Below are 16,134 nucleotides of genomic sequence, written 5' to 3' on the forward strand. Positions count from 1 at the left end.
TCGCCATACAAAAGATATCAGGTGTAGGAAGTGTTTGTTGACAATTTACCTTTTCCCACAATGTGGTGGAGCTGACTCATACATGTTCCTCAACTACCATTCCTGGGAATTCACCATCTTCCCTGTCCAGATGCCTGTAGCCCCCAAACTCCCTGCCGACCCCCCAAGAGTCAGTTTGAAGGTGAGCTTGCACCATTTAAAATAATCTTTGGGAATATTTTAACCTTTTTATCATTGCTTTGCTATATCAGAAGATCTTCCTTCTTAAGTACTAATTGTAACTATAAATGAAGCACTTATATTGCTAATGAATCATATTCTCAGAATTGTAATGTTACTTCTTGCCTGAGGAATGAGGCATCTTAAGAAACTGAAAAGACACATTGAGACCACTAGGGGTACTATTTAGCAATTTATCTGCTTCATGTTTTGTAATTTACCCCACTGAGGGTGAAAGACTTTCTGAACTTTCCTAATAGACCTCACAGTCAGAGGCAAGTTTGTACTTTAGGAGAGTCTGCCATATATGTGAATATTCAATGGGTTTACCCCAAATATACCTTGAAGAAAACAAAACTCAATACCAAGCTTTCTGAATCCCATCCTTTAAGATCAATTTTAAATTAATTTTCTTTTTGTATTCCCTAACTTGTTAAATTCCCTTGGCATTTAACTTCTGGGACCTTCTCTTGGCATTCAGGATAAATTACATGTGGACATATTACAGGTATCTCTCTCTTTTTCTCTCCCTCCAAATAAACAGTATGGATTACTTGGGCAATGATGTTGGTTCTTGCAAGACATACATTGTGAATATTCAAGAATGGTTTATTTTCAAAAGATTTTACTAGGTCTCCTAAATTATCAATGGGCCCTATAGATTTCAATATTTCAATATTCCAATGACAAATTCTAGATGCCTCTTTTATAAAATTGTTTTGTTAGACCTCATGTCTTCGTTATTGGGACAGAAAATATGGCTGATATATAAATTATTCATTTCTCATCCAACAAATTTCTATCTAGTGGCTAATCTGTGCTTACATGCTCTAGATACTTGAAGATATAGTAAATAGCAAGACAAAAACAAAAAGCATTACTGTCATGGATTAAAAAATACCAACTCTATTGGTAAGAAGGGATGAGGTGCAGTGATGGAGAGCAGAGCCTTATTTTTGATAAGATGCTCAGCAAAAGGTCCTTCAGAGGAGGGGTTATTTAAACTGAAACCTTCAGGAAGAGCTAAGTGTACAGCAAATTACAAGGCTCTGAGGTGTGAATGGGCTTGGTAAGTTTGAGGAAGAGAATGAGGCAAGTAATTGGCAAGAAGATAGTAATTAAGTTGGAGAGTGGCATGATATGAAAGGAATGCAGTAGGCAGAGGCAGATATGGTAGTGCTTAACATACCATGATATGGAGTTAGATTTCACTCTGAGTGCAGTGAGAAGCCATTGGAGAATTTAAGTCAGACAGTGACAAGATTTGATTTATGTTTTATTAATAAAATTTTGTTCCAGCTTCTATGTGGAGAAATAATTGGTGGATGTGATAGCAGAAGAGTTAAGAGGTTATTATGGCAGTTGAGCAGGTGAGAGTTGATTGTGAATTGAATCAGAGTCAGAAATATAGACAGAGAGAAAGGGAATATATTTTGGAAGAAGGCTGATGAAACTTGATCATAGGGTTGAGTAAACAGAAGGAACTAAGGATGTCTTGAGAGTGACTATTGGGACTATATAATGAGAACAGGAATAAGAAGAGGCATAGGAAATATACAGTAATGTTTAAGAGCATCAACTTTGGAATGGAGTAGCCTTGGTGTTGGATTTTGAGAAAGTTACCTCATTTCTCTAAGCTTCACTTTCCTCATGTATAAAAGGTGAAAAATCTTCAGTAAAGGGAATCTGAAATAACCAATTCAGTTAAAATGTTTAACACAATGATGTGAAATTTCTGATATATTAATAATTCAGGAATTCCAGTGAGCCAAGGGAGTATCTGCAGCACAGCTGGCTAGATTGAAAATATTTCCCTTCCCCAACCATAAAAATAACAATATAGGAAAAGTAAAAATCTATAGAAAACTAAAAGTTCTCAGCATAATTAAAAGATGGAGAAAGCCAAATGTGAAATAACTTGGAGTGAAAAGGGGGAAAATCACCAAATCCTAGTGATGTCATGTTTCTGCCCCATCCACTTCATATATAAGGCTTTGCAGTGAGCAGAGGAGGATAGAAAACTTCAAAAAGAGCTGAGTTCTTACATGTTGCAAACTTTTCTCCCCAATAGCTTTCATATTGGAATAACAGATTTGGTACATATGAATTCTAGCTACTTTATTTCATGGAGTATATTTTTGAAAATGATTTTTTCCATTGTTACCTTGGTTTTGAAAACTCAGATTCTTTTGCCTTTGTTAAGTTCTCTGTGGGTCTTGAGAATTTTAGCATTATCTTGAAAATCTAATAGATTTGCTACTATATGTCTTTGAGATGATCATTCTGGATAATTTTTTTAGATATGCAGCGAACCATTTCTGTGTCCATTGAGTTCTTTTTGTATTTCAGGAATATTTAGTTGTGTTAAAAATTTAAATAATAGCTCTGTCCCAGCATTTGGTTTTTTTTCAGGGACTGCAGTAATAAGAATATTTTTTTCCTTATTTGCCTTTCTTCCACATCTATTACTTTTCTCTGACTCTTTGCTTTGTATTCTGCATCCATTTTCTTGGTATTTTCCTCACCTTTCTTCAATGTCTTATTAAATTTTAACTTGAGGGGCTGGGGTTGTGGCTCAGTGGCAGAGCACTTGCCTCACATGTATGAGACACTGAGTTCCATCCTCAGCACCACATAAAAATACATAAATAAAGATATTAAAAAAATTAACTTGAAAATCTATTTTCTCCCATTTACTCTTTACTTGATTCTGTATTTTAGATATTTCTGTCCTTTCTATTTATTTCTTGATTTTCTTCAACTCACTTTTTATTTGTTACTATCTTTTTAACATTTTTAATTTTAGTCTTTGCATTTCTGATTTCACTGTGATTTATCATACACAATTTTAAACACGTTTAACTCTCTTTATAGTGGTGGCACACAGTGTTTTTGTACTTTGTAATTGTTTCTTGGAAGAAGTGTTTATTAAATTGAAAACGTTTAAAATTTCACTTCCTTTTATCAATGTTATGTTCATAAAAGCTGATCATATATTAGGTCACAAAGAAACCACAAATTATTTTCATCAGTGGAAGTAGTACTAATAGCATTCTCCAATTAGAAACTACTAAGAAAATAAGTATTGGAAAGTCACTTTCTTCTAGAAGATTTAAAAGATCCTATTAAACAACTTCTGGGTAAGTGAGGAAATACAAATTTATTAAATGATCAAATAGATTTTAAAACTAATAGAATGATAATACTATATGTAACAATCTATGAGATGTTTACATTTAAAGCAGTGACCACAGGAAAATTCACTGCACTAAACAATTTCATTAATAAAGACAAAATAATGGAAATAAATGGGAAAACGCCCAGTTCAAAAAACTAGAAAAGGAATAGCAAAGCACACCAAAGGAAAGCACAAAGGAGAAAATAATAAATATAAAGTTGGGCATCTGCTGGTAAATGGATGGAACTGGAGAACATTATGCTAAGTGAAATAAGCCAAACTTGTAAAGTCATAGGTTGAATGTTTTCTCTCTTATGTGGATGCTCGAGAGAAATAAAGGGAACTAAGGAGGCAATCAATGAAAATAAAAGGGAGATCAGTGGAGTAGAGAAAGATGACAGTGAGGGACGAAGTAGGGATGGGAAAAGGGAGGAACAGTAGAATGAAATTGACCAAATTATGTTATGCATATATGTATGTGTATGTATACATATAGATGTGTGCATATATATATATATATATATGTGTGTGTGTGTGTGTGTGTGTGTGTGTATCAGTGAATTTAACCTTTTAGTATATCAATAAAGCAATGATTAAAATGATAAATAAATGCAAGGAGGATTGGTAGAGTAGAGGAAGGGGAATAGGGTGAAGAAGGAAGGGAGGGAAAGAGAAAATACTGAAGACTGAAATGAAGCAAGTTATATTCCAGGCACATATGAATATGACAAAATAAACCATACTATTGTGTATAACTATAATGAAGTAATAAAAATTTTTTGAAAAGATGATGTTGAATAATAATGATATAGAGAACAGAAAAAAACAGACCAGATCTAGTTAATAAACCAATGTCCTATTTTATAAAAAATGCAAATAGAGAAGCTATGATCTAAACTGAAGAAACAAAAAAGAAAAAAATATATAATAAGCAATGTCAGAGAGGAGATATCCATTTGAGAAAAAGAAATTTAAAAATTCACAAGTATTTACTTTTCAGGCATCTAAGCAATGTTGAAAACCTTGATCAAATTGATTAATTCCAAGAAAAATACAAATGACCAAAACTGAGCTCACTTGATTTAGCATGAATAGATCAGCATCCACAAAAGTAATAAAGTTACGAATGAACTATCTTACATACAAAAAAATCGCTAGGTACAAATGCTCATAGTTCCAAAACTACTTTATGTATATATTAGGATTGACCAAAGATGGGAATATATGTTATATAAATAACATGAGTACATAATGGTGAGTAAAAGTTTCTCACTATTGGTAAAAGTAGTAACGACTATTCAAACGGAGAAGACAATAATAAAACTTGTGCAGTCAGATTATAATTGGAGGTATGATTAGAAACCAATATTTGATAGATGACATAGATACATGATAGATAGATGTGTGTATACATAGACATGCTTCCAAGTGTGGTCTGCTGAGAAAGCTTAAAAATGATGACCTTGTTTTAGTGTGTTTTGTGTTTACTGTGTTCAAAAGACCTGACAAGAACAAGTTGAGAAGGAAGAGTTTATTTTAGGGCTGTTTCAGATGTCTTAGTCCATAAATGGCCAATGCTATTCCTTGGGGTCTGAAATGAAAAAGAACATCATGGCAGAAAGATGTTGTGGAGGCAAACAGCTCAGGATATGGTAAACAGAAAGCAGAGAAGGCTGCTGTTACCAATGACAAAATATGAACCCCAAAGCTATGCCCATTGTGATTTACTTCCTTTAGCCACACCCTACCTGCCTGAAGTTAGCCAAGTTAATCCACATCAATGGATTAATCCATTGAATAGGTTACAGCTCTCATAATCTGATCATTTCACGTCTCAATATTATTACATTGTCTCACATATGAACTTCTGTGGAAGCACCCAGACTTTGGTTTCTAAATACCATACTCCAATAAATGAGAGCAGCAACACTTGGTGAAGTGATTGATTCCAGTTCTGGACAAGATAACTGTGAAATATATCTGGAACGTCTGGTAATGCTAATAAATAAGGAGGTGTTACCAAATGATCAGGGCATGTCAAAAAGACACAAAAAACAACATATAAAGAGCATGTGATGCATTAAACTTTGACAATTTAAGCAACAAAATAAGGAATGATAGTAATAAGTTATAATCCATCTAATAAAATAAATATCCATGAGTTAATACTCTTATTAATCAATGAGTGAATGAGTGAATGAAATACAAATTCACTATTATGGGAAAGGCTGTGGTATGATTATTGTAGGCAAAATTTACCAATGTATTCTATAACCTTTGGATAAAGAGAAACAAGATGTTATCATAGTCTCAAAATATTTCACCTAAATTTACATTATTTAAAAAGGGAAAGAATAAACTCACAGCTTAGCAGAGACCTCCTTAACTAAATGGTGAAGATTCATATCAATAGTAATAAGATATATTGACATATGAACGCTCTGATATTATATGCTAATGTATAATAACTTCAATGTCACTTTTGTGGTATTTTGTCCAATCATGATAAAACATTTGACAATCTGATATTGAGGTACCTTTTACAAAACAATTGACTAGGATTCATCAAAAGTATCAAGGTCAAGATGAGGAACTGTTAGCAGATTGGAGAAAACCAAAGAGATACAATTAAATGCAATGCAAAATATTGAATGGAATTCCATAAAGAAAGGACATTAGCAGAAAATCTGGAGAAATTTGAATCAGTTTTATAGTTTGGTTAATTTTAATAATGGTGATTTTCCCCCTTTTTTTGTAATTGTATTGAGGTTATAAAAGTTGCTAACATTTAGGAAATGTGGGTAGAGGATATACATGAATTTCTCTAAAGTCTAAAATTCTTTCAAAATAAATACTTTTAAATATCAAGTTAGTCTTACTGATAGATTCATGAAACTTTCTAAGGCCAGCCTATTAAAAATTATAGTTATAGATGGACAGAATGCCTTTATTTTATTTATTTTTAGGTGGTGCTAAGGATCAAACCCAGTACCTCACACGCTAGGCAAACACTCTGCCACTGAGCTACAGCCCCAGCCCAGCCACTTTTTATTACCTTGTGTATTTTCTATTATGTTCTCAAGTCCTGAAATTGTCATAGACTGGCATATTTTCATTTCTATACCATACAAGGATTACCAGTTTTCAAACAATTGCTTAATACTAAAGCTAGGTTGGATGTGTTGGAATATTTGATGATTGAGAAGGTACTTCAATATTTTGCAGTACTCTAAATCATGATTATAAACATCAAATTATCATTGTACATCCTAGGAGACACACATAGAATTGCCAATTAATAGAGATGTGTGTTTGCTACAAAGCCATTCAAATGAGTTTTTAAGCCTGGTTAGTGAGAGTGAAATAAATAATTATTCTCCTTTTGAAAGCATTAACTGGGAGTTCACTTAACCTTATTTATAGGCATTGAGCAGCTTTGTTGCCATAAGGCAATTATAAGAAATTGGCTGTGTGTGCCAAGCACCATGTTTAGGATCATGAACATCGAGACATAAAGCAAGAACACTGAGATCCTGCTATGGGCTGAGTACTTCAAGATGAGAAAAAAGAATCTCCCAGAGGTAAAATCATTGGTCCTCATGCTCATGCAGCTATTAAGTGGATAGAAAATGGACATTTTCTCCAAATATTTCAGATTCCAAAACTTATTTTTATTATCCCAATTTGTCTCCAGAACAAGGATACAAAGTAATTTGAGAACTTGTTCTATCTAGACTAGAAGGAAACACGGAAGCAGCACATAACCACCCTATACAAATCCTGGAAGAATCTCCTATACATATAGATATGTGACCTACTGAGAACTATTTCTCTTATCATTTGAAGACTTATATCAATTAGTTATGGGAGCATGACTTTGTATTTAATGACAAAGGAAAATATTTTAAAAATTGTTCTAGAAATTTGTTTTACTTGCTTTCTTCTTAAAGAACTGCATACTGATAATTTGCCAGGTGGGCTCTTGGTAGGTCATCAAAGCCTAGAAGAGGGGTTGGACTCCAAAAATTTCATATTTTCCACATTCAGTTTATCAATAAGAAAACTATGAGTTACATGAGAACATGTTAATGCTTTGCCATCTTCAAATTCCTGCTCAAAAGAAATAATTAACATACCATCTATAGATGCAACTAAATGATTATCATTAGAAGTCAACATATAGCTATAATTTAGCACTGATGCTTTTACTGGGATCCAGGATAGACTATAGTCCACGAGGGTAGGGTGATCTTTCAGTAGCATCAACTGCTACTTGATAAGAAAACTCCCGTATTTGACAAGAAAAAGTTGACCACAGCTAGGCATGGTGGCACACACCTGTAATCCCAGTGACTTTGGAGCTGAGGCAGGAGTATCACAAGTTTGAGGTCAGCCTGGACTACTTAAGTGATACCTTCTCTCAAAATAAATAAAATAAAAGCCTGGGGATGGAGCTCAGTGGTAAAACTACCCTGGGTTCTATTTCCAATATAAAAAAAGTGTTGACAGCAAAGCCATAATCTGTTATTGGATTACAGAATCTGATAAAAACATATTCCAGGAATCACAGCCCTTGATTTAACATGCCCCAGTGTCAGTGAATGTCAATGATTTTTTCCAGATGGTGTTAGGAAGGTATCAAAAGGTCCCCAGAGCAAAATTATTTATAATTAACATTTACACACGTACCTGTGTACACAAATACTCATACACACACAACTGTACAGAGCCTCCATAAAGTAATATAAGTGTGTTGTAAAGTCCAAGAAGCACAGGGAATTGTACAGAATCTGTGGGAAATTCTGGTTACCCAATGAGTTTTGTGTAGTTGTGTCTGGCTCTAGTGGAGGCTAATGCATGCACTCACACACACACACACACACAGACACACACACACACATAATATTTTGTAGGACAGTTGGTAGAATACTTTAAACTGTTCTGCAGACCTCTCCAATGTCCGCATTTTATATTCTTGTCCTGAAATTGAATCCTAGTTTGTAATGGCATGCATGTGCAACGGTGCTTTTAACAACAGGAATGTTTAGGGCAGTGTAGAGAGCCTTTGAGCCAAATCCTGCCTTCGATGTGCACTTAAGTTTCCATTAAAGGAGAGTGGCAACTGAGCTTGCAGAGTTGAGGGTAACATTTGAATTCTGCTGTAGGGAATCAGGGTATTAGGAGTTGGGATATTGAATTTCACTTTTCCCTGTGCTGACATTGACTTTCCTCTGGAGCATCACCAACTAGTGAGATCTAGTTCCGTTGCACAAATTTTTTTGTTCACTAACTGAAATCCAGGGATACAAATCCAGGGCTTAGGGAGTTCTCATATAGATTTGCCATATTCCTGAGGGTCTGAGGACGCTTAATCACTTTCATATTTTATTTATAAAGCAAATGTTCCATGACATTGAAACATTAAATGGATTATACTCAGCCATGTGCAATGTATAATTTTCTAAAATCTCTGATTAATTTAATATGGGTGATTTTCATTCTTTGATATGTGGCCTTGGTGTAATTTATAACAAGCTATAAATATTTGAAATGCCGTGGAAATGTGGTTTGGGGAATAGTATTAACACCTGCCTTCTATGTTAGTTGGGTTATATTAAGCTTTGAATGTACATGGATATGTTTCTGAGATGCTATTTGATTTGTATCCTGTCAGAATCTGTGCATATAGAGATTGGCTGGATTATAAGGGGTTCCCACTGTATTCTTAGCCTTTGATCTGAAACCAATTCTAATTTGGGGAATTTTATGGCATTCCTATTTTTCCCCTGAACTTTTTAATACCTTGGAGAAATAGAACTGCCGAACACCTTTCCTTGCTAAATCTTTCCCTTCTCCCTCACATACTCTTTCTAACTCAGTAGGTGCAATATAATGGCAAAAGAAACAGCCTGTTTCCTGCCAAAGCCTGTACTCTAAGACAGTGATGTCAGGTATGGCCCTGGACATTTGTCTTATCATCTGACCCACTGTGAACTGCAAGAATGAGGACTGTCACTGAATCTGATCCTTGCATATGACAAAACTTCTCTAAGTTTAGTGACTTACTCTGTCCATCCACAGCTTCCTTTCCTTGGAAGGGCTAGAGGGAGTGTAAAAAAACACTTTCAAGATTTTTCTTTTTCCCTAAACAGTCTGAGGCTTCACTACTGAGTAATCTGAGGTGCACTGAGCCTCCATTTGCTTATCAGTAAAGAAGGCCTGATAAGACCCCTTACCTCCTAAGAGGTAAGAATTAGAGACAATGCATGGAGTAGGGGGGTGCCTGGCATGTGCATGCACATGCCTGGCACATAGTATGGGTGCATTAATATTATTATCAATTCTGTTCTTTTCCCTGCTATTAATAATCATCATTGTAAATGACTTAGTATTGAGTCACAGGTGATAAAATGGCCTGTTTGTCCATTACCTGGCAATTTTAGTTAATGGCCAATCTGGTAACAGAATTTAGGATTCCTGACTCCTACTTCAGGGTTTATTCTACCTGATCATGATACTCTCTTTCCTCTCAATATTTCATACTAAATGAGGTGTGTTGATATGCATCTACTTTCTAAACAATGAAAAGTAAAACAGCAAAATAGGAAACAAAGGTCATTGCACATAATTAACATTTAGTGAGGGCAAAGCATGTTGTACTTCCTGGCTCTGTTTTTCCTTTAATTTTGAGTGTGCCAAAGTGTTACACATAAAAGTTGTGTAGTTGCTTCTTTTGTGGTCTATGTGCTGAGTAATTTATGGAGTCAGCTGGGGATCTATTCATGCAAGTGAACTTCTGCCATTCCAGCTGCCTTTCTAGTGGGTAATGTGTCTGGAGAGGCATGGGGCTTGATGGCTAGGCTGCTACATAGTGTGGCATTTGGAAATGGCATCAGGTTATCTCTATACAGTGACACTGGGCTGTTTGTCTCATCAGCCTTTCCAAAGTATACTGTGTTTTAAGTGTTAGAATATAGTTTTGTATATTTTATTTCTTCAAAGAAGCAATAAATTTCCCTTAAAAGGTAATTTGGGGAGCTTGTTATAAACAAAGCCAAGGAGGAAACAACATTTTGAATGAATTGTACTAGCAAACATTGAAAATAGAAAACATCATTAAATACTGTTTTGTAATCCTTGTTACTCAGTCTAATGTTTCTCAAATATTACTCTGTCTTATTGTTCCAGTGGAAACAAAGAAATAGGACCATTTATGAAATATATAATGTATGTTGGCCAGATAGAAAACTAGAGTAGATTCTCATTTAGTAAAATTGTACCTCTGATCTAGGACATTCATGGTCAAGTATTCTGACAGATATAGAAGCCCAGGGTGAGTGGTTGTTGTATCAAGCAGAGTGGTATTTTCCATGAAGAATTCTTGTGATGTGCCTTTCTAATTCATTAATATTTACAGCTCGGAGAATATTGTGATTTTGGAAGGTGATGCTTCCCAGAAGGCATTTGAATTTTGAAAGGTTCTTTCTTGGGGAAAGATGGCTTTTTGCCTTATACTGCTGGATGGTTCTCAAGTCTGTTCAGCAATTATTCAAAATCATTATTAAAATCATGCAGTATTGTCTAATGTTTAGAGTAGAAAGTTTGTGAATATGAAGACTACTTTTGAATAGGCATAGGACTTATTAGTTTCCAAGAACTGCTGTAATAAATCATCACACACTTAGAGACTTTATGCAACCCAAATTTATCCTCTTGTACTTTGGAATGTCAGAAGTTAAATATGGGTAGGTAGAACTGCATTTCTTCAGGCTATTCTAGGGGAAAGTCCCTTTCCTTGCCATTCCAGCTTCTAGAAGCTGCCTGCATTTCTTGGCTATTGGTTGTGCATCACTCTAACCTCTGCTTTCCTTATCTCATCCTCATCTCTTTTCCTGGCTCTGACCTCTGACTCCTTCTGCTAGGGACCCTGTGATCACATTGAGGCCACTTGGGATAATTTAGGATAATCCCCCATATAAAAATTGCTTGCTTAATCATATCTTCAAAGTCCATTTTGCCATGTTTGGTAACATATTCACAGGTTTGGGTGATTCAGATGTGAAAATCTTGGGAGTGGCATTATCCAGGACCCAGCTTCTTCACTTATAAAATGGCTAAAATATCTTCCATCTTCCCATTAACACTTCTACTCCTCCATGTTTAGTAAAATATTTACCCCAATGTACTTTTAACACCTTGGAGGAAGTTTTTATCTGAATGAAAAGGGTTAGCAACAATATGCTAGTTGAAGTCTGAAACAAAGAACTTAGGAGTTTCTTCATCTTATTTTATAAAACAACCTCCATTCATTTAGTATCTCCTCCTCCTGTCACCCACTGACCAAAGACAATTATAGATTTTTTTTTTCCTTTTCATAGTCATTTCCAATTTAATCCACTTGACACCTTGTATCCCCTCTCAGATAACAGCTATCCCTCACAAACCACTTCTTCCCTAAGCCATTTGGTGAAGTCTGATTTTTCAACCTGCATCTGTACCTTCCATGATATCTGTCCCAATAAAATAATTTCCCAAACTCATATTTTCTTTGCTTCCCTAAGTTTGCTCTTTTTGGAGTCAGGCTCAGATGTTCACTGTGTCCTCTGTGGATTGGGTGCACTCCTGTCCCTTTGCCTTACATTGTTTCTATTACCCATATTGCAGGGCTCCATTCTGAAGTCTTTCATGAGGCCTTTTTGCTTGTCTACTCTAGGGTGCAAGGATTTTTTCCCTCTCCGACTCCTCTAGTACTCAGAATTTATACCACTCATTTGGCAGTTCTTATGGGATGTCTAATTTGGTGAATTATCTTTGCATGTCAATAGGTCTTATTTCTCTAGATAATTATAATGTTGAAAGCTGGGGCCATACCTTTCACATTGGCATGCTTACCACTCAGAATTTAGCACTCAGTAAGCCTTAAATACATATTTCTTGATAACAATGTGTGTGACTAGGGATTAGTTTTACAGGTCTTTTGTTCTGGGATTTATTTTCCTATGCTATTAATCAAGCACTTTATGCCATTTAAATATATTGACATTTAATTCCTTAGCTTGTACATGGAAGTCCCCTCTGTCTACCATAGAAAATGATGTACTGGCTCATTTCTATGATTATGAAAACATATGAAAGTTTATGTAAGTTTTGTGGCAAGCTAGATACTTTTTATTTTCCTAAGCTTCAGTCCATACGTGACCAGACTTATTTAAAATGAATTCTCATTTTCAGAGAGGTACGTATTCCCCACTTACTACGTCTGAAACCCATATTAACAAAGTCCTATCTCCTTGTTTGCTGTATATGTAAGGCACAGTCTTTGTAACATCCTGCAATGGTGTCCTCAATACTCAATATGAAAGAGTAAAGTATTTCCCAAAGCTATTGAAAGTACACTGGTTTCCAACAGGATATTTTCCACGTGATGGTACTATTGCTGTTGCCAAAACAGAAGTGTATGCAGCCATCTTAGTAAAACCATCTTAGATGCTTCCAAAAACAGATAGTGCATGTGTGGAGAAAATATTTTTAAAGGCTTTTGAAGTTAAACAAAGACATGGTCAACAAACCAGTCTTAGGTTTGTGGCTTATTTAAATCCTACATTTGTGAGTTGGCTATTGTCTTTGTGACAGCTCAGTAAATGGGAAAAATACAGGCAGTCACTAGCTGAGGCAGGACATTTGGTCCAAGGGAAATGTCTGATTAGTAATAGAAGATAACCAGTACAAATATTTATGAACCAAGTGGTAAAAAGATTCCCAAGTTGTTTTGAGACCCTTAAAATGTGGCCTTCAGGAAATTATTCTTTGGTACTTTTTTCATCTTTAATTGGCTCTTGAAAAGGAGGGAAAGGGAGGGAGGTGGTCGATCTTTCAGAGAAGTTACAAAATAATCACTGTATTTGTGTCAAAGCTGCCTTTTGAGACTATAATAATGATCACATTGCAGATTTTAAGAGTCTTTCAGTCCAGTTTCTAAATTGGAGAGGCTGTTTCTAGGAGCCTCAATGGTGACCATAAGGATCATTTTTAGACTTCATTATGCCCTGCCTCGATTTTATATCCCCTAATATATTAGGCTATAGAAATCAGAAGTGTGAATTCAGTCTTTCATTTATCATCGCAGTCCCCACTTATTGTTAAATACTTAATTTTGAAGGCTCAAGTGGCCTATTGTGCTGGCAATTAGTCAATTGCAGGTGCAAAATCTTGAAGACATCCATAGGGAGGGCTTGGCAGGAATCGTCTTAAGAAACGGATCTCTTATTGTGCATGGGATGCAGAATTTGTGAGGGGATTGGTGTAAAGAGTATAAAATGGATACAGATGTCGTCCTAGGAAAGAGTTGCCAAAGTGAGTGAAAATGAATATGAAATTGCTTGCTGAGGGTTTATACCTTCTTTGAATAGGCAAGAGACCCTTTGCCTAAGCTCTTTTCAATAGCCCATCCAGTGGGAATGGAGAGGTTTAGAGGTATGCTCCTGCTTTGCCATCTGTCTACAAGAATTCAGAACTGGTGTAGCCTTCCATGCTACTCCATCCAACTCAAGATCAAGGTAAAAAGTTTGGGCCTGGAATGTAGGGCCCAGCACAATTTGGCCCTTAGGTGTGTCTCCTACCACACACCATCATGAACTCTGTGCTCTAGTCTCCTGTTGTCACCCAAGTTGCCCCTCTTTCTGGAATGCCTTTCCTTGCTTTATGTACCTTAACTAATGTGTCAAGATCCACCTCAAGTCTTCACCTTGTGAGAAACTTTGCCACATCCTTCTAGCCCAAACCAAAATGTTTGTCCACCACATATTTTCAGCATTTTGTACTTCTGTATTTCATCTTAGCCCTGAATTGGAATTATTTATGTCTCCTCCATTTCTGTATTCCTATGAAACTACCTCTGAACCTTTGGAACAATTTGTTAAATTAGTAACAACCATATATTCCGTTTAGGAAAAACTTGGAATAAGAAAACATGAATATACTCCTTAAATAAGACATGTAAGTGTCAGCAGCTCATTAATAACTTAATGAAGAGGCAGAGAGGCCTTCAAAGACAGCAAGTTGAATTGTTAGGATAAATTGTTAATTGATCAACTAGAAATGAAGACAGTCTTTTTTTAAAAAAAAAACTATATTCAATGAGAAAATGAGAATTGACTAATGCCAGATTAATTTACACACAATTCTGCCAGAATCCACTGTCTCACACAGTGGAATGTATTTACAAGTTATGCTTTTTATTTTATTTTTTAGCTTACTGTGCCTTTCTGAAATCCCTCATATTTGTAGAAGTGGATGGAAAACTGAATTGGCCTTTTGAGTGAGAGCAGTGTCTGTTAATGTCATCTATGAATCTAATGCTAGTGGGCAGGTTTAAAAAATGACATATGGTATTCCATTTTTCACTACCCAGAGGAGTGATCGCTGCTTGGCAAGGTGAACATAGATGAGTTGCACTTTTGCTTCATCCTCAAGCAGGACTTAAACCAAGCTTCAGAGTCAGCAGAATCAAAACTACTATAACAGGCTACTTGTTGCACAGTTTTCTTTTCTTTTTTATTCTTTTCCTTTCTTCTTTTAATTGAAGCTCACAGTTACATTTTTTTTAAACAGGCAAACATAATGAACGGAACAATTTTCCAGAATGATGGTTGACCCTGTGGCATGGGGGGGGGAGATCCTTTAATTCCTTTACATCATTTTCCCACACTTGCCTTCTTTCTTTGTTCCCCAAATGAAAGTCTATTTCTGTCAGCTAGCATAATTTTTTGCTCAGCTCCAAAATTTTTGTCATAAATTCTTGAATATCTACAGCAAGTTTCTATGTCCTTTATCTCCCAGCACAATTTATGCCTGCTCCTTTCTCCTGCCATTTCTGTACAGAGAGACTCCAAGCCCATTTTAGCCTAAGCAAAGCAAAGTTAAGGGAGTGAATATGCAGCAGACACAATCTTGAAATACAACATAGCACTACAAAGCCAATGGCCAACCCTCCTTAGCTAACAAACCACTTATTTAGACTCTCTGCACATAGAAGGTATGTCATAGGTTGGGAAGAATTAAAATGGGACTTTATACTGACAGTGTCATTTGGAGTATTTTAAAGTTTAGACATCCTTGTCAAACCATTATCATGGCTCTGCATCATAATCCCTAAAATAAAATTACTGTATGTGAATTTGAAATGAATCATTTCTGATTTTCCCATCTCTTTTCTATTTGTGCCTTTAGGGGGCCTTTGAGGACTAGGAGGCAGAATATTATGAAAGGAGATATATTTATTCTACTCATGAGAGGGCCCAATGCTCTTGGCTTTGCTGCCTGTGAATCGTCATGTCTTTCCTCCCTTGAAGGATAAATATGGCATTCATTCCAACCCATTTAGCCCATTATTCTTTTGTATATAAAATAGGCCCAATTAAGACATTCTTGTGTTAATTTCTGCATTCTATGTATGGCTAGAAAGAGTTTAAAAATATCCATCACAGCAAATGTCTCAAAATGCTTCATGCATACTGAACATACCACCCTTGTTCCCTCCCCAACCCAGAGGCAATAATTCACCCATCATGGAAATTTATGATTTTATGTTTTCCACTTACCTACATTAAAGCTTGGTCTATGTACAATCCAATATTTAGATGAAAACATATATTTGTCAATATCTGAGCTTTTTACTAAAAGTTTCAATTTTCATCCAGATGTGTGACATTGTAGAAAACTAGTTTAAGAGTCTATTC

This window comes from Marmota flaviventris, chromosome X, assembly GCF_047511675.1.
Source record: "Marmota flaviventris isolate mMarFla1 chromosome X, mMarFla1.hap1, whole genome shotgun sequence".
NCBI classification, from domain to species: Eukaryota; Metazoa; Chordata; class Mammalia; order Rodentia; family Sciuridae; genus Marmota; species Marmota flaviventris.